Here is a 19,616-nt window from a genome sequence, read left to right as displayed (position 1 = left end):
ATACTATTAAATAGATATAATTTGCATATCAATGATGTGCAAATTGCAAAAATACAGAAACATAAAAATATAATTTTAAATAACATAATTTTATTTTAAAATACTTTATTTTAATACTTTGATAAAATTTTATTTAATTTAATTAATTGTTAATTAAGATTTTACTTATCATCTTTTCGTTTTAATTTTAATCTCAATTCAAACTTTTTATCATTATCTAGTATTATCCCTATTCCTTATCAAGTACATGATAGCTAAGATTTTCCTACTTTAATCTCAACTCTCCAAATTATTATAAATATTCCTCTCCAACTAATTACTTCATATTTCTTCCACATCTCTCAGTAAATATATAAATTGCAGAGATTTATCCAAAATGTCATCTTATCATTACCTCTTCAAAACAATTATTGTCGGCGACACCAACGTTGGCAAGTACTGCCTTCTTTTCCAATTCACTGACAAGCGTTTTAAAAACACACACGACGTAACGATTGGCACTGGATTCGGAGCTAAAATGATTTCCATCAATAATACACTGCTCAAGTTGCATATGGGATACTGCTGGTCAAGAAAAATTCAAATCCATCACTCGAACTTACTATAGAGAAGCTATAGTTGCATTGCTCGTGTATGATATAACTAAGAAGGAGACCTTTAAACATTTGGATTCATGGTTGAAAGAGTTAAGGGAACATGCTGATTCAAATGTGACAATTGTATTGGTTGGAAATAAATGTGATCTTAATCTGAGAAAAGAAGTTGGTACTGAAGAAGGTAAACAATTTGCTAAAGAGAATATATTGATCTTCCTGGAAACTTCAGCGAAATTGGGTCAGAAGGTTGACGAGGCGTTTGAAGAAGCAGCTAAGAGTGTGAATAAGAAGGTTGAAGATGGATTTTTTGATTTGAAAAATCAGTGTTGTGGAATTAAAAAAGGACGTTTAGAGAATATCAATGGACGATCTGAAGGACGTAGCGTTGGTTCCTCTTCTAGGGCCAAATGCTGCGGCACTTGAAGACTAACAACCCAGTCCATGTTGCTTTATTTTGATTATAGTTGCTTTATTTTCCTAATCTTGTGTTCTTTCGTTTCTTTTTCGTTGTTTATATGATATGAGTATGAATATCAAGATATCTTTTACATTATTGAATTTCTTTCTTTCCTTTGACTTCTATTTTAAAAAAAGAAATTGAAATCAGTGCAGCAAGGCGGAGTGGTTACGCATGAATATTAATAATTTAATGTTTATTTTAAAAGGTATGGATTGATTGATATCGTTCAATATCTGGCCCAAAGAAAAAAGATTGATATCTTTCAATAATTCCATGACGCAGTAAGGATTTTATGTAAAGCTCTCAACCTACATTAAAATACAAGATAATGATTAAGAATTCAGATTCATATTCAAATTCAAATTCAGATAATAAAAAAGATAATCAACTATAACAATTAATTGAATTTAATAAAATCATTACTAATACAACAAAGCACCTTAAAATAACTTTTTTTTTTTGTCAAACTCATACACACATTATGTCCTTTTCAGAAAATTCGAACTATCACAACCTCATATTTAAGTATAACTGATTAGAGAAAGGCATTCGGTATCATTGAGTTACAAGGCCTTAGCATCTTAAAATAATATAATCTTATTTAGTTATTTATATTTCTACATTTTGTATGTAATTCTCAAGTAAAAATAATAGATATTATTATTTTACTTTATTTTATTTTATTGTAATGATGATATTTATTTTACTTTCACCCTCCCACCATAGATAGGATGTGATTATTATGGTTTCCTACGAAGTGTCATGCGCCCAAAAGCTGATATCCACATTAACTAGTTTCATTATTCATAATATCCAAAATTATCCAACCCTTTTCAATCAAATATGATTCAATTCATTAAAAAGAAAAAGCGAATAATCAAATTCTATCTACAAAGATCCCAACAATATAAACTTAAGTTTCAAGCATAGGAAATAATAAAAATAGGAAACTTTAGTAAAACTAATATGATAAGTCTAAATCCAGTTAAAATTATTTTTTTTCCAACCAGTTAAAATTATTTATTTAAAATATAATCCAGGATAGATTCCAATCATCCATAATTAATTACATATATATCCGTCAAAATGATTTTTTTATACAATTTAAAAATCACTTAATTTTTAAGCTTTAACAAATTATTCTAATTTTTGTTTGACTTTCGTTGGCCTTCAAAAAGGAAAAATAAATAAATACGATGGTTTTGTTGGAACAAAGCTAGCCAGCGACTTTAAAAATTTAACTTTAAATAAAATGTATTTATTTTAGAAAGAATGATTTCAAATATCTTCGTTGATAATAATTTTGAAATCATTTCAAATGATAAAACAAATAAATTATTCATCCGACAAATCATTTGATCCATATCTATATATTTATTTAGTTTTAACTTCTTTCATTGTCTGTATAAATAATTAAATCTCAAATTGAGTTTACAGAATATTTTTCTTGTTTGATTTTTTCCATCACAGAGACTTTCTTATACAAAAAGTGGAGAATCTTCATGTAAGCAATGCTTTTCATTCCAAACATCAAAAGTCTTTTCTTTTCTTCCCCACCAACTTTTCCCTTCTTCTGCATCATTCTGATCTTCTTCTTCTTACAGAATTAGTCTAATATTCTTTTCTTCTTTCTTTTTCAAACTTCAATTCCAGAAAGCACGCCATATATATGCCCATTAATTGAAGGAGACGAAGGAGAATGTGTCACTCGGCGGGGTCTTTTCTTGCAAGCAATGGTCATGGAAGAGGGGTTGTGCTGCGGCCATCACGGAGGCCGGTTGCGGCAGTGGAGGCTTCCGATGAGAGGACTGATTCGGTCAAGAAATATTGCGCTTGTTCGCCAACACGCCACCCAGGATCGTTCCGGTGCCGGCAACACCGAGCTGACTATGTGTGGCGGGGCAGATCAGTTAAGTAATAATAACTCAGTCAATTAATAAGATGCATGCATTTATGCCGAACTACAAAGCTAGCTACATTTAAATCAATGTAATTACAATAGTTTCTTTAAATTGCAGCCTTTTTTGTAATTTTTTGGTTTTACTTTTCGAATTTTATTGAAAGAATTTTGATTAAAAAAGAAATTTAGATTTATTATCATTATGCTTCTTTGTTGTCAGGTTTTGCATGACAAGTATATAATTTTTACAATTTAATAATTAATTGTTAAATTATTTTAGGAATAAAGTATTTAAATATTCTGAAAATATGGATGATAAAAGAGGACCAAGCACCTGAAAGTTTTTTTCCCCTCTTATATGTCCTGAAAGTTTTATTTCACAGCATTTATACCTTGAACTATTATTTGTCATTAAGTTTTTACCATTAAAAACACTAGTCAAATCATATAATTTAATGGTCAAACTTAATGGTAGATAATGGTCAGGGTATTTTTGCTATGTGAATAAACTTTAAGGGCATATAAGAGCCAAAAAAATTTCTAGATGTTGACTGCTCCTTCATAGATACTTTTGGAGTATTTAAGCACCTTATCCCAATTATTTCATATGTTATCATGAGCTTTTTCCTAACAAAATTGAAAGTCATATATGAAATTTAAAAAAAAGTTACTGAATTAAGAATATGGCTGAGTAAATTTAATTAGTTCAGTCTTTTTTTTCGTTAAAAAGAAAAATTAGTTTAGTCATTACTCCTACTAATGAGTATTCAAATTCCTAACTGTTATGTTATTAATGGGGATAATTGTATAGAATTCCAAAAATTGTAATTGCTTTTCAAAAGAAATTATTACAAACTACTGTTTCTTTAGAGGACTTACTTTGATAAATTGCCAAATAAACAAACAAATATAAACTATTAAACATGTCATAGTGGGTTGCAGGTTGGTGGGTACAGGTTGAAAAAGTCTTCATTTTGATGGGTTGGTATTTACCAACTTGAGCCCATCTAAAGTAGGTTAGTGGGCTAGCCCACATCAAAATGGATTCTCATTTTACCAATTTGTACTCGTCACTTTTGGCAAGTTGGACTTGTAGGCCTAATCTGTGTTACCACATCTAAAACTAATTGTTTCACCTCTATCGAATTAAAAAAAAAAAGTCACTAATATCATTATGAATATTGTATGAGTAGATGTCCATAACCCCTAACTCTTAGAATTCTCATAGGATTCCTTACCTTCAAGTGTCATAAACTATATAACCTCCCTAATGAATGACTTGGGAGGAGTTTGTCATTGTTAATGCTATTATGATATTCTTTTTTCCTTTGTAACCTTAGTATAAGACTTCAATGCTTGGAGGTCTATAAATAGAAGGCATGCATAAGGCATTTGTACCATGAAACAAAGTGAATGAGAAAAAGACTATTGTCTTTTCTATTTCTTGCTTTCTTTTCTACTCTCTAGTCTCCTTATTTCTTGTAGTTTTACAAAACGTTATTAGCACGACCTTGCTCTAAAAATTTGAGTTTGATCCATGGCCAATCTTACCTCTTGATATCACTGGAAAAAATTATTTGTGTTGGGTCTTAAATGTTGAAATCCACCTAGATGCCAAAAGTCTAGGAAGTGCTATTTTACCTAGAAATGAAGCAACTAGCCAAGACAAGGCTAAGGCCATGATTTTCCTACGTCACCATTTGCATGAAGGGTTGAAAGCTGAATACCTAACAGTGAAAGACCTGTTAGAATTGTGGAATAATTTAAAAGAAAGGTATGATCATCAAAAAAACGGTAATTTTACCTAAAGCTCATTATGAATAGATGCATTTGAAGCTCTAAGATTTTAAATCTGTGACTGAATATAATTTAGTATTTTTCAAAATAAGTTCTCAATTGAAATTATGAGGATTTATTAGAAAAACCCTTTTCAACTTTTCATGCTTCAAATGTGCTCCTACAGTAGCAATATCATGAAAAGGGTTTTAAGAAATATTTGAATTGATCTTATGTCTTCTTGTGGCTAAACAAAATAATGAGCTATTAATAAAAAATCATGAGATCTGTCCTATAGGATCAGCTCCATTCCCTGAAGTGAACGTGACTGTATGCAATAATTATCATGTGCGTGGACGCGGTTGTGGTCATGGCCGAGGCCGCGGTCGTGGTAGGGAAGCATAAATTACCATTATTATGGTGGTGGAAGTAACAATTATAACCCAAATACCAACTAAAAGAAGAAACTTGGTGATAGACAGAAAAAAGATAAGAATGGCCCTTCAAGAATTGTTGAAAATCAGTGTTGCCGGTGTGGCATGAAAGGACATTGGTCACGTACCTATCGTACGCCTGAGCATTTAGCAAAACTTTATCAAGCCTCCATAAAAAGAAGTTCAAATAATATGGAAGCAAATTTGAATTTTCAAACTGATGATGTGGAGGCAAATTTTGCATACAAAAATGATGATGTCAATGAGCTAGATGATGTTAATGGCCTTGATACTATGGCACATTTGGATGTGGCTGATTTCTTTGAGAATCATAATTAGAAGAATTTGGATAATTTTTGTTTGCTTTATTTATGCTTTTAAATTTAGTTTATGTTTATTTCTTTCTCTTCTTTTAGGAGTATTATTAATCATGATGTACTTCGAATTTATGTTAATGAATGTTTTTTTTTCCCTTTGCTGAAGAATATGGATGTTTCTCTTCCTTTTGTTAGGCACACGAATGAAGATATATGCTTGATAGATAGTGCCACAACACACACCATACTCAAAGATAGAAAATATTTTTCTCATCTTACGATAAATAGTGGAAGCATCAATACTATAGTAGGTAATGCAAAACTAATTGGAGGCTCCGGAAGAGCAATTATAATATTACCCAAAGGAACAAAATTTGTTATTAGTGATGTTTTATATTCCTCTAAGTCTCAAAGAAATTTATTAAGTTTTAAAAATATATGCCAAAATGGATATCATATTGAGACTATAAATAAGAAGAACATTGAATATCTGCATGTTACAATGGTAAGAAATGGAAAAAAAATGTGTCATGGAAAAATTACTGACATTATCTTCTGGTTTGTACTATACAAATATTAGTACAATTGAAACAAATGCTATAGTAAACCAAAAGTTTACTGATAAAGATACATTTATTGTATGGCATGATCGGTTAGGCCATCCCTGCTCAACTATGATGCGAAGAATTATTGAAAATTCACATGGACACCCATTGAAGAGTTAGGAGATTCTTCAATTTAAAGAATTTTCATGTGTTGTTTATTCTCAAGGAAAATTAATTATAAGGCCTTCATTGACAAAAGTAGGAGTTGAATCTCCTGCATTTCTAGAGCGTATCCAAGGAGATATATGTGGACCTATCCATTCACATGTGGACCATTCAAATATTTTATGGTTTTAATAGATGCATCTACAAGATGGTCTCATGTGTGTTTGTTATCAACATGTAATTTAGCATTTGCTGGATTACTTGCTCAAATAATTCAATTAAGAGCACAGTTTCCAAACGATGTAATTAAGACAATTCGTCTTGATAATGCTAGTGAGTTTCCATCTCATGTTTTTAATGATTATTACATATCAACTGGAATAACAGTAGAAAAATCTGTTGCTTATGTCCACACTGAAAATGGCCTAGCAAAGCCATTCATTAAATGCCTCCAATTGATTGCTAGACTAATGCTTTTGAGAACAAAACTTCCTATTTCAGCTTGGGGACATGCAATTCTACATGCAGCAGCAATTATACGTATCAAGCCAACAAGTTATCATGAATTCTCTCTATTACAATTGACTTTTGGTCGAGAGCCAAATATTTCCCATCTTAGAATTTTTAGATGTGCGGTATTTGTCCCTATTGCTTTACCACAGCGCATAAAGATGGGACCTCAAAGAAGGTTAGGGATATATGTTGGCTATGAATCTCGTTCTATAATTAAGTATTTAGAACCATTAACAGGAGATTTGTTTATGGCACGTTTTGACGATTGTCATTTTAATAAGACAAATTTTCTAATATTAGGGGGAGATAATAAGCAGCTAGATAAAGAAATCACATGGAAAGCATGATCGTGATCTCATTTAGATCCTCATACACAACAATATGAACTTGAAGTTCAAAGAATAATTCATTTGCAAAACATTGCAAATCAACTACTAAATGCATTTATTGATCCTAAGAGAATTACTAAATTCACATTCCAGCTGAAAATACTCCAATTAGAATTGATGTCTCAGCAGGACAACTAGAAAGCGCAAGTGAAACCAAACCACGCCTGAAGCGGGGTAGACCAATCAGTTCCAAAGATAAAACTCATAGAAAGGAAAAAGGAGCAAATAATCATGATGGTCATGATAGTCAAATTGAGGATGCAAGTCCTATAGGAGAGGACCAAAACATAACTAATCAAAAGACCTTAAAGGAGGCTCAGGTACCTGAAAATAATGAAGAGATCTCAAGAAGTTATGTTACTATAGGAAAAAGATGGAACTGAGAGAACATAATTGTCGACAATATTTTTTTCATATAATGTTCCTCTTGAAATAATTAATCAACATGAGGATCTTGAACCTATATCAGTTGAAGAATGTAGACATAGAGATGATTGGCCAAAATGGAAAGATGCAATTCAAGCAGAGTTAAATTCACTTTCAAAATGTGAAGTTTTTAGACCTGTAGTCCACATACCAAATGGTGTAAAACCAGTTGGATATAGATGCGTCTTTGTGTGCAAACGAAATGAGAAAAATGAGATTTTTAAATATAAAGCACGGCTTGTAGCATAAGGATTTTCACAAAGACCTAGTATTGATTATGAAGAGACATATTCTCTTGTGGTGGATGTGATCACTTTAAGATATATAATTAGTTTGGCAGTCCATAGAAAACTTGAAATGCATCTAATGGATGTTGTTACGACATATTTGTATAGTTCTTTAGATACTAAGATTTATATAAAAATCGCTGAAGGATTTAAATTGCCAGAAACATGTAAGAATTCTCGAGAAAATTATATAATTTGTTTGCATAAATCTTTATATGGATTAAAACAATCTGGAAGAATGTGGTGTAATTGACTTAGTGAATATTTGTTGAGAGAAGGTTATAAAAATGATCCAATTTGCCCATGTGTTTTTATAAAAAGAAATAGATCAGAGTTTGTTATAACTGCTGTCTATATGGATGATTTAAATATAATTGGAACTCCTGAAGAGCTTCAAAAAGCAGTTGATTGTTTAAAGAAAGAATCTGAAATGAAAGATCCTGGAAGAACAAAGTTTTGCTTTGGCTTGCAAATTGAGCGCTTAGTAAATGGAATTTTCCTCCATCAATCAACTTATACTGAAAAAGTATTAAAGCAATTTTATATGGATAAGGCACATCTATTATCCACTCCTATGGTTGTAAGATCACAGGACAAGGATAAAGATCCTTTTCGCCCTCAAGAAGATGAGGAAGAACTTCTTGGTCCTGAAGTACCATATCTTAGTGCCATAGGTGCATTAATGTATCTTGCTAATCCAACACAACCTGATATTGCATTTGCTGTTAGTTTATTGGCAAGATTTAGTTTTTCCCCAACAAGAAGGCATTGGAATGGAATTAAGCATATATTTCGATATCTTCAAGGGACAATTGATATGGGATTATTTTACTCTAATAAATTAGAATCACAATTAATTAGCTATGTAGATGCAAGATTTCTATCAAATCCACGTAAAGGCAAGTCTCAAACAGGATATTTATTTATTTGTGGAGGTACAGTGATCTCATGGCATTCAACAAAACAAACTTTATCAGCTACCTCATCAAATCATGTGGAAATAATTGCAATTCATGAGGCAAGTCGAGAATGTGCTTGGCTGAGAACAATGACTTAACATATTCAAAAAATGTGTAGTTTTTCCCTTGAACAGAAGATTCCAATAGTATTATATGAAGACAATACAACATGCATAGCTCAATTAAATGGAGGATATATCAAAGGAGATAGAACAAAACATATTTCTCTAAAATTCTTTTTCACTCATGATCTTTTGAAAAGTGGTGATATAGATGTTTTTGCTCGTGTGACAACCTTGCTGATTTGCTTACCAAGACACTGTCGACTAGAACATTTGAGAAGTTAGTATATGGTATTAGAATGCGTAGACTTAAAGACTTAAAATGATGTTATCATTAGGGGGAGTAAATATTGTGTACTTTTTTTCCTTCACTAGGTTTTTGTCCCAATGGGTTTTTCCTAATAAGGTTTTAATAAGGCACAATACTCATTATGGACATCCAAGAGGGAGTATTATGAATATTGCATGAGTGGATGTCCATAACTTCTGACTCTCAGAATTCTCATAGGATTCCTTACCTTCAAGTGTCATAAACTACATAACTTCCATAATGAATGACTTAGGAGGAGTTTCTCATTGTTAATGTCATTATGGCATTCTTTATTCCTTTGTAACCTTAGTATAGGACTTTAATACTTGGAGGCCTATAAATAGAGGGCATGCATAAGACATTTGTACCATGAAACAAAGTGAATGAGAAAAAGGCCATTGTCTTCTCTATCTCTTGCTTTTTTTTTTTTCTACTCTCTAGTCTCCTTATTTCTTGTAGTTTTTTTTTTAAAAAATAAAATTTTAAGTTTATATTTTTTTTTAACAAAAGTTTATGTATATTTAACTTGAATTACATTTAAGAAGTCACAGAGAGTGCAATTAATGAGATTTTTAAACAAGGGAAATTTTTTTTTAAAAAAAATAAATATCCCATATCATTTTTTTTTCCAAAAGACATATATTAAGAGCCTAAGATTACAAGTGAATTAAACTCGCAACATTTCACTTATAGAAGAATTTTTATGTACTAAGCTACAAGGGTTTTAGCTAATTAATATCTCATTTAGTGCCCTATAATAAGAAGGGAAAATTGGGGACAAATCCCTCATTGAAAATTTAATTCGCAAATAGGACCTAGGATGATTGATTACATAAGAGAAGATTAGTTGCATATAAAGGAAGGTAAGTTGCATAAAGGGAATGGTTTGCACAAAATATTATTTAGATATAAGAAATTAGTTCGTACATAGGGAAGATAACTTACACAAAAGACATTTTTATTTGCACAAAAGAAAATTGAGTTGCACATCGTACAAAGGAAGATTTTGCACATAAGGGAAGATAAATTGGATACAAAGGAAATTAAGTTGTGCACAATGGAAGTTAAGTTGCACAAAATCTTTAGGTCTCATTTGCCAATTAATTTTTAATGAGGAATTTATCCCCAATTTTTCCTAATAAGAATCATCTTTTCATTCTAGAAAGTGCTTTATAACAAGAATTGAAGAGAGTATCTGTTCACGTAACTTTAAAACTCTTGTATTTTAAGCAAGTAACGCCCAAAACATCACCTCATATATATATATATATATATATATATATATATAAACACGCTTTTATCATAAATCATACTACCTCCGGTTCTAAATATAAAAGTTAATTGACTAATTTGAGTAGATAAAAGAAATAAGTTAAGTTAGTTATTTGTAATGAATAGATATTATCCTTCCTAAAATATCCTTGCTAATCAAGTGTATTAGTTAGAACTATCATTATTAGAAGGATTACCTTGAGAAAAAATATATAAATATGAGAGACAAAGTGGATTGAGATTTTATATTTATGACCAAAATAAAAGTCAAACAAGGTTTTATATTAAAAACTGGAGGTAGTATTTGCATTAGTAAGATAACATACTCACTACCAGCATAAAACTTTAAATTCAAAGATTAATATACAATAGAAATTTTTATAACAAATATACTATACATATATTACGGTTAAGTTTTTGAAGTTTTGTAATTAACATTGAAAGAATTTTGTGTTTTGATTTAATTTCAAAATTTTAAGAATAAAAAGATCATGCATAAATATAGTTTTTTAATTCATGTCTCAAAGGAATTGTTTTTTTGACAATGGCATTATGATCAAATGCTGCAAAAACTCTCATAAAAGTAGGAAGTCATAAATTCGATTCCACTTATAATTTTAAGTTATTCTTATTTCTATAAATAAAAAGAAGAGATTGTCTCACCCCACATATAGTATTCCTTTGGACATTTACAAATTACAAGCAATTTTATATGTCCACATCCCACAATATATCTGTCTCTATATCTTTGAGAAAAAAATGTGGTTGGTCATTACCTAGTAGAACTACCAAGTGGAAAACCATTTTCTTCCCTCAAATAGAGTTAGATATTAGTTGTTAAGTTACTTTATACAAAAGGAAATTGTAGGCTGATTACTTAGGTGAGTCCCTCATATTTTTTTCCTATGAATTTATTATGCGTAGGGATGAAAAGAAGTTAGGCTAGGCTGAACTTTAGTTAAATAGCCCTGGGCTTGCAACCAACATCTAAAAGTTAGAGTTTGGGCCTGAGCTTGCATATAGGCTTTTTGAAGGCCCAAGCATGTCTGAAAATTTTTTAAAGACCTATTTAAAATGTAGGCTTTTAAATAGATTTAAAAGTCTATGCCTCCAAGTTCATATATAACCCTTTAAATTTATTTAAAAGCATGTGTTATATATTAAAAGTCTAGAATCCATTCTCACTTGTCATACCTCCTTTATTACCCCATTATATGACAACTGGAACCCTTTAGAATCATTATATAGGCCTTAGGTATGAGAAAATGCTTAAAAATTTGAAACTTTCCAAATTTCAGTCCAGGTCATGACTTGGTACTTTCAGGTTGCGACTTGAGATTATAGAGGCTATTTTTGCTTCCAGGTCACAACCTGAGATTCCCATGTTACGGCCTGGGGTCATAGAAAGCCTTTGGGCACTATTCATTGTTTACTGAAATCTTTGCCAACTTTGAAAAATTATAACTAAATGTACAAAAATCAAAACGAGGTGGTTCCAATTTCTATTTAAAGCTTGTCATGTGTACTATATAGAAAAAAATACTCATTTGCATCAAATCATCACGAAATAGAGCCAAACAAATTCACCAAGCTGCACATTTCATATGGTTAGTTTCTAATTTTTTAGTATTTTAGCCCAACTTTGGAAGGGCATATCTCTTAGCATAAAACTCCAAATTTAGTGATCTACCACTTGTTTTTTTAAATTTAAAAAGGAGATCTATTCTTGCCAAATTTCAAGTCTGAATTTGTCCATTTGCTCACTGTTTTATGTGTCACAAAACTAACCCCTTTTTAGAGCATTTTTATCCTCTCATCCAATTTCCTTCCATTTTCTTTTCCCTTTTTCATATACCATTCATTCAAGTATACCAAACCATGAATATAAACAACCATTCAACATTATAAATTACATAATGCCAAAGTATCCCGTATCCATAATTCATTACAAACTCATATCAAAGTCATCAAAATACAACATAACTTTGTACAATATCATAGAACTTCCATAGTCTCCTTAACCCAACACTATTTCCTTGCCCTTATCTATGGTTGATCCACTCCCTAGTAATGCATAATTTGACATAGGGGGATGAGATTTCATGAAAATCTTAGTAGCACTAAACTATATTATCATCTAAATCAAGCAATACATAATGTGATATGTTATAGAACTTCAATACATCCTCAAGTCACATAAAATCATATTGTGCATCATATCAAGAGAGGAACATTCACACTTTCACATTACATATTACTATACATTTGGCCAAAGCACATCAAATGTCATAACATCAATAATTGCCACAACATAAATTCCTCAATTCAAGCAATCAACATAAACACATTATATAAGCAAGATAAACAATCAAATTATAATTCAATACCACCTTTTAACCCTTGTACAATTTGGTCTCCTTAAGGGAATTAGGTTCTCCTTGTTTTTCTTCCATAAAACCTATCAATTCAAGTCTAATTGCAAGCCACATTAACAGTCATTCAACTTGAATGTAACACTTACCCATAAACCTACCTAATTCCTCCTTTTTTCTTTGATTTTTAACATTATTATTCCTCCTTTGATTTCAATAACCTATTAGCTCATTCCTACACAATTTTTCATGTAGAATTCAAATATCCAATTAGATGTATGAAAATCAAATTCCTCCCCCTCAATCTGTCTTGGCCGAATTGAAGTATATAGGTTCTAAAAATTCCATTTTTGATTCCAATGATTTTAAACACTTTCCCTTAGTGTTTCCCTACACAAAAACACATTTTAAATTCATTGAAATCATCAAATCATAGCAAAACAAACTCCTTCCCTAACATTTCATCTTGGCCGAATTGAACCCTAAGAAAACCTAACTTGGTTTTCTTCCAAAAATCAGTCCAAACACCACTTAAACATACTTATTCCACTTCATATTTAAGGTTTCTATCCTTTCCTAAAGTCCAAGTATGCCAGCCAAAATTCCATGGCATTTCCCCCTTAAATATCAATTCAAAAACCTAAGCAAAACAAGCTTTAATCTTAGCACTTTCCCTCTTCAGACTCTGTTCACTAAGAACTACATTAATGGGTTGGTTGCTTAGCAGCCATAATAAAACTTAGACATACCATGGTGAACCCTTGACTAAAGCTTGATGATTCTTATCCAAAAGCACTCAACAAGTTCAAGTTTGAAGCTCAAGAAAACAACCTGACAGAACCTCCCCTTGTTTTAACAATTTCTACTTATTTTTGGGTATTTTAGGGGGTATTTATAGACAAAATAATTTGCCACCTCCCCCCTAATTAGATGTGTAAGAGTGCCACCAAAGAAGGTCACTTGGCTGCCATTAAGAGGTGAAAAAGTCCAAATCATACCATATGTCTTTAGCCTAGAATAATCCAAGATATTTGTGTGAAAATTAGGTTAAATTTCAATTTAATTAAGGGCCCAGATTTTGCACAAAATTGTGCCTTCTCTAGGATCAAAGTGGGGCCCAGTTATAGCTTAGGATGGCCTAAAAGGATGGCCCACAAACCAAATAACAATCCCAAATCATTTTAAAACTTTATCAGTTACTACTCATTTGTAATATTTCATAATTTTTCTAGGCCTCTAAAAGTACGTTTCTCTTTATGAAAAATACTCTTTTAATATAAGGGTATGATTTGGAAATTTTTAGAATTTTTCTCCTCCTCTAACTATTTATTTTGAATTTTTCCGATTAGGCCTTTATCGGTAAAACTGTGGGAAAATAAATTTCCTAAAATTAATTCCAAAGGTTCCAAGGCCTAAAACCAATTTTATAAATTTCCATAAATATTTAGATAATTAATCCCTATTTTTCCTAGAATCATTGAGGCCTCTAACTATTTAAAATAATTATTTTCCCTCTGATTTTCCACTATTTTTCTTAAAAACCTTCGTGTTCGGAAAATTCCATAATAATTCATTCTCATATAATTTTCACCTTTATGGCCTCTATCGAGGTTCCAAAACTTCTAATTCACATTTTTACTTTTTTTTTTTAATTTTTTAGAATTTTCTCAACTTTTTCCGTTTTGCCCTTCCTAGATCGATAATTCTAAAAATGTCAGCCCTGGTCTTATCAAGGTTTCACATCAAAAGTTGTTTTATCTCTCTGTCTATTTTCTATCTTGACCCTCATCCCAATTTTTAACTTCCTATGTTTAGATAAAATTTTTCGGGATGTGACATTCCCTAACAAAGCTAGGTACAAAAACCAAATCAGCTTTAACATCAGGCATGTACAGAAGATCATTCAGTCCTAAGGTCCATCCAGACATGAGTTTCAAGAAAACTTTTCCTTTTCCTAGAACTTTCATGGTTCGAGAATCAGCCAAATAGATATGATCTTCTCCTTCTTCACAAGAGGTGAACATGTCCTTATTTACACAAATATGCTTGGTAGCACCTAAGTCTACTACCCACTTCCTCACATCGAAGATCACAAGGGCTTATAAGACAACAACAACAATCTCATCATCATCTCCTTCAACCAAATTCACATTTGGCTTAGGAGGATTTCCACCCTTATGATTAGTGTTTTTACTAGCCCTTTTCCTACACTGAACTGCATAGTGACCTAGCTTTCCATAAACAAGGCAATTTCCTTTCTTCTTGAATTTAGGGTTAGAATCATTGGGCTTGTAATCAAAGTTTTTGTTTCTAGTTTTAGAATTATACCTCTTGTCATGTGGCTTTGCTTCTACTAGATTTGCCTTTGTTGCCAACTCTTATCCTTTAGCTGTCTGGATTACCTTCTGGTTTGTGTCCTCGATGATGATGTGCGTGATTAGGTTTGATAGTAATAGTTGATTATGCTTGTGCTTCAATTATTGCTTATAATCATTCCATAAGTTTGGTAGCTTCTCGATCAGGACCATAGCCACGAACTCATCTAGCAAATTTATCTTCTTAGCTCAGAGTTCTTCCAGCAGCTTATGGTTTTCATTGATTTGAAGTTTTGTATCCTTATCATTATCTATCTCCCATCTGTAAAAGTTTCCAACCATGAATTTTTCCTTCCCAGCATCCTTAGCAGTATACTTCATAATCAATGACTCCCATATTTCATGTTCCTCCTTGTATACACAATAGACATCAAACAAATTATTAGATAAGTGTGTGTTGGAAAAACTTATTTGCATTTGCCCAAGCATTCTTCTGGGCTTGTTAGCATTAGCAGGGGGCTCAGGTTGAGTGAGAGAAGCAGCAACTCCATACTATCAAGAATAGTGTACACACGTCCCTGTCACCATCTGAAGTGCTTTCCATCGAACATATCAATCTTGGAGACATTCGAAAATGGTTTGGGAAGTGGCACGACAATGAAGATAAGAGCATGGGCAATGTTAATGGTAGGATCAGTTTTCCTAGTAGCATTCCCAGTAGCCGTATCATTACAGGACTCCATTATAAGTCTTAAGACTGTTGAGTAAACTAGAACTAAATATTAATCTAGTTTGAGTCATGCCGGTAGACATTGCCATTTATAGTTATTCTACCACCATAGGTAAATATGGACGTGGCACCCCATAGGATTAAACAAACCCTTGCAACAAACAGGGTGACAGAATAGAAATGGAAATATAACCCAATAGGAGAGAAATGCAGAGGAGAAGAAGAATACTCAAAAGCTCAAGAGCGGTGTGCTGAACACATTGCCTTGAACCCTTTTATATAGGGCACAAAGCATCTGAACGTTGGGCACTGCATTTATGACAATAAACACAATTAAATCGTCAGTTTCAGACATTAGCACGATAAACTGTATTTACGCCTTCGGTTATAAACGTTAGATACATTCAAAAATTAAATTTCAGATGTTGGAAAGAATTAATCCACGAAAAATGATTTAAGGATTAATGAAAGGATAATCCTAATTTAATGAAGAATAAAACTTCCCTAACATTCAGTAGCCTTCAGCTAATTCAAAAAATAAACAAATAAAACAAAAGTCTTCTGATAAGCTCTCTTACCATAATTTTATAATTCATTTTTGCAAAAGTGTTTTGTAAAAGGTGCCCAATGCTGTCTTAACTCGTGTGAGGGGGGAATCACCAGTTTTTAATTGCGTTTCCTTTTGACAGGCTGTTGTTGTGCATGCGAGATCCTACTTCTCCTCTAGGCCCATTCACTAGCCCAATAATATAAGATAGTATTTATATACTTGAGCTTCCTCTCTCTTGAGCAATGTGGGACTTCACTTTTAACACACCCACTTATATTCACAACAATTTCTTCTCTCCTACCCTCTTTCCCACTTCTCTTGTGGATACTCGTTCACAATTACTGTCATCTTCACCGATGTAGGAGCCAAAAAGGTCCTTAACCATTTGTATCCATGAGGTTCTCAACATTCCTTGGACTCCTCACCAAAAGGTTTGTAATCTTTCTCTATTCTTCCCTTTATTTCTATTCTTTTCCCTTCTTTCTTTTCCTATCTGCTAAACCATAAAAATCTTGCAAACATTGTGCTTGCTTCATGGTTTGGTTTCTCATTTTTTCCAGAATTTCTTACAGGTCCATTTACATTGATGTCTTTCTTTTCCTCTTATGCAGGTTCTTTCAAGGATATATATTGATGTCTTTCAAGGGTTTTCTTTCTTCATGAGTTTTCATATTGGAAGGAATAAAGAGAGAAATAACCTTCAAAGATAGCAACCATGGCACGAAAAAGAAGCAACAATGATGATGAAGAGGTGAACTGATCTCTTATGCCCTATGCCTAGCTTATGCGATTTTGGTTTATGCATTCTTCCATTTTCTATATTCAAAATAGTTTTCAACTTTTTAGGAATACCCAGCTGTGGAGTTTCTTAATTCACTGAGAAGATATCTCCATTACAAGCTATAGAGTTCAATGAGAAGAATATGAGGTAAGATCATATTACTAGATTTCTTGGTTTTTCATGACTAGAACATGACTTTCCTAGATTTTTATTGTTCTCTTTCTGTTGATAACATTGATTGCATATTTTAGACTTTCACTAAATTCTTACCTTCCGAGGTATGACACTTTTTGATATTAGAGCAAAGGTTTTGGCTTTGTATAGCTACACTGTATTAATTGAAATGTGTTGTGAACTATGATTGATTATTATCTATTGTTTATGAATTAGACTGCTCTGGTTGGATTCTGTGTTATAAATTGAGTTAAGTGCAGGAAAGGAAATGGCCTACTGTGAGAATAGTGACTCCAGGGAGACAATAAATCAAAGGATGCTAGGGGAGCCATACCTAGAGCGGTACCATCCTCACATCGAAGACCCAAATAATCCTACTCCGCCTCTAGGGTACTATCAGTTACCGAGTGAAATATAAGATATCTACTCTGAGGAGGACTCCAATGAGATCATAAAGCTCGATGATGGTGACGCTTAAAGCACAGTAACACCTAGACCTAACCCAGACAAAGTGGATCCCAGCACGATCAAGGCAGTACCAATTAGAAAAGTAAAACCTAAATAGATCAAAGTGAAAGGCCTGCCAACCAAGAAGAGGCCCTTACTAGTAGAGAAATATTTCAAAGGGTATGACAACCTCTTTAGAGAATTTATCGAGCTGGGGAGACATATTGACCAGACCCAGAATCAGTATGCTACCATCTATCTGGATTACTTCTTCTACTTGAGATAACTACATAACGAAGTACTAGAAGAGGATCCAGATATAGATGATGCCTTTTGGTGCCAGCTATTGATGGATACACTACCAACTACTCGGGTCTGGCAAGAAGAGCTTCAGAAGATCTATAGTTGACCTGTGCCCTGTACTTTTGATCAGTTGCTGGGTGGCTTAGAGATCCTTGTTTATACTTTGTTTCCTTTTTCTGCTTCTCTGATGTGACTATGGATGACTGTATTATGTGGCTATGAGGGGCTGTACTAGAACTTAGACAAATATTTTGCTAACTGTGCTTTATATATATATGTGAATAGAAAGTAATATAAAGTATCTTTTAATAATTCTGTTCCTCTTATAGTTAAGAAGAAACAACAAAATGGTAAGAATAAGACGAGAATCTAGAATAAGGGGAGAATCATCAAGACCCCCTATTGACCCAATAGAAAGGATCATTGAGAGATTAGAGGAACAGTAGAGAACTATGCAAGGAATACAAGCAACCTAAGCTAGGCAAGAATAGGAAAGAGACGCTGCTATAGCTACAACAGTAGTGGTAGCACTGGCATAGTTACAACATCTCGGACAAGGCATAGTCGGGACAACCCAACCCACTCAACAATTATACCAACAACCATAAGAAACAGCTCCTGTAAGACCCCAACTTGTTGTGGAACTTGATACACTGCAGCAGTGGATTGTCAAATTTGGAAAACACTACCCTCTAACTTTTGAGGGAACATTTGATGTACAAATGGCTGAGGATTGGATAACTTGTCAAGAGAAGATTTTTAACATCCTGGGATGTCTATTGAAAAGGAAGGCTTAGATGGCCATATACAAACTAGAATGATAAGTAGACAAATAGTGGAGGAATACAAAAATGGTCCTCTAAGGAAACGCAACCCCCATCACTTAGGAAGTCTGTAAGGAATATTTTTTTCTTGAAATATTTTCCTTGATCGGTTAGATATGAGAAGGAGGCAGAATTCCTCACAATCAAGCAAGGGGCTAATAAACCTTTTGATGAATACTTGGCCCGATACATTAAACTATCTAGATACTCTATGTATCTACAAGACTTGAATGATAAATGTTGGTTCACAGAAAAGATGATTAGAGGGTTAAAGCCCGAGTTGAGAGAGAAGGTAGCACCATGACAACTTGAGGTTTTCAATAAAGTAGTGGAAGTCTGTCGCATCATTGACAACAGCCAGAATCATATGGAGCTGGCTAAGGCAACCCTGAGAGCTGAGAAGCCAGGGGTAAAATTGGGTCAGGAAGGTACCTTCTCCAGTAGTAGTAGGAAAAGGAGGAGGCTTAACTAGAACAAGAGGTCAAGGCAGGGACCCCGACAAGGAGGTATGGAAAATGTTTGCTGAGGAAGAGAGAGTGTGTGAGCGCTGTGGCAGAAATCACGAAGATAGGCCATGCAGTATAGGTCAAAACATGTGCTATAGATATGGAAAGCCTGGACATTATGCCAGAGAGTGCCCATAAAGTGCCGGCATTACAGGTAGACCTCAGGCTCAGGGTAAGGTATTCGTCCTTTGTCGGAAAGAGGC

The 19,616-nt window shown here is 32.9% G+C and overlaps 1 pseudogene; it reads left to right on the top strand.

Moving 5' to 3' along the window:
* The first annotated feature begins 376 nt into the window (after positions 1 to 376).
* Positions 377 to 1,019, top strand: LOC114755789 (ras-related protein RABB1c-like; annotated as a pseudogene).
* The last annotated feature ends 18,597 nt before the right edge of the window (positions 1,020 to 19,616 follow it).

This window comes from Neltuma alba, unplaced genomic scaffold (assembly GCF_004799145.2).
Source record: "Neltuma alba isolate B1F8T4 unplaced genomic scaffold, ASM479914v2 tig00010341_pilon, whole genome shotgun sequence".
Lineage (NCBI taxonomy): Eukaryota > Viridiplantae > Streptophyta > Magnoliopsida > Fabales > Fabaceae > Neltuma > Neltuma alba.
Note: the sequence above shows the minus strand (reverse complement) of the source record. Positions and strands in the feature narration are given on the sequence as shown.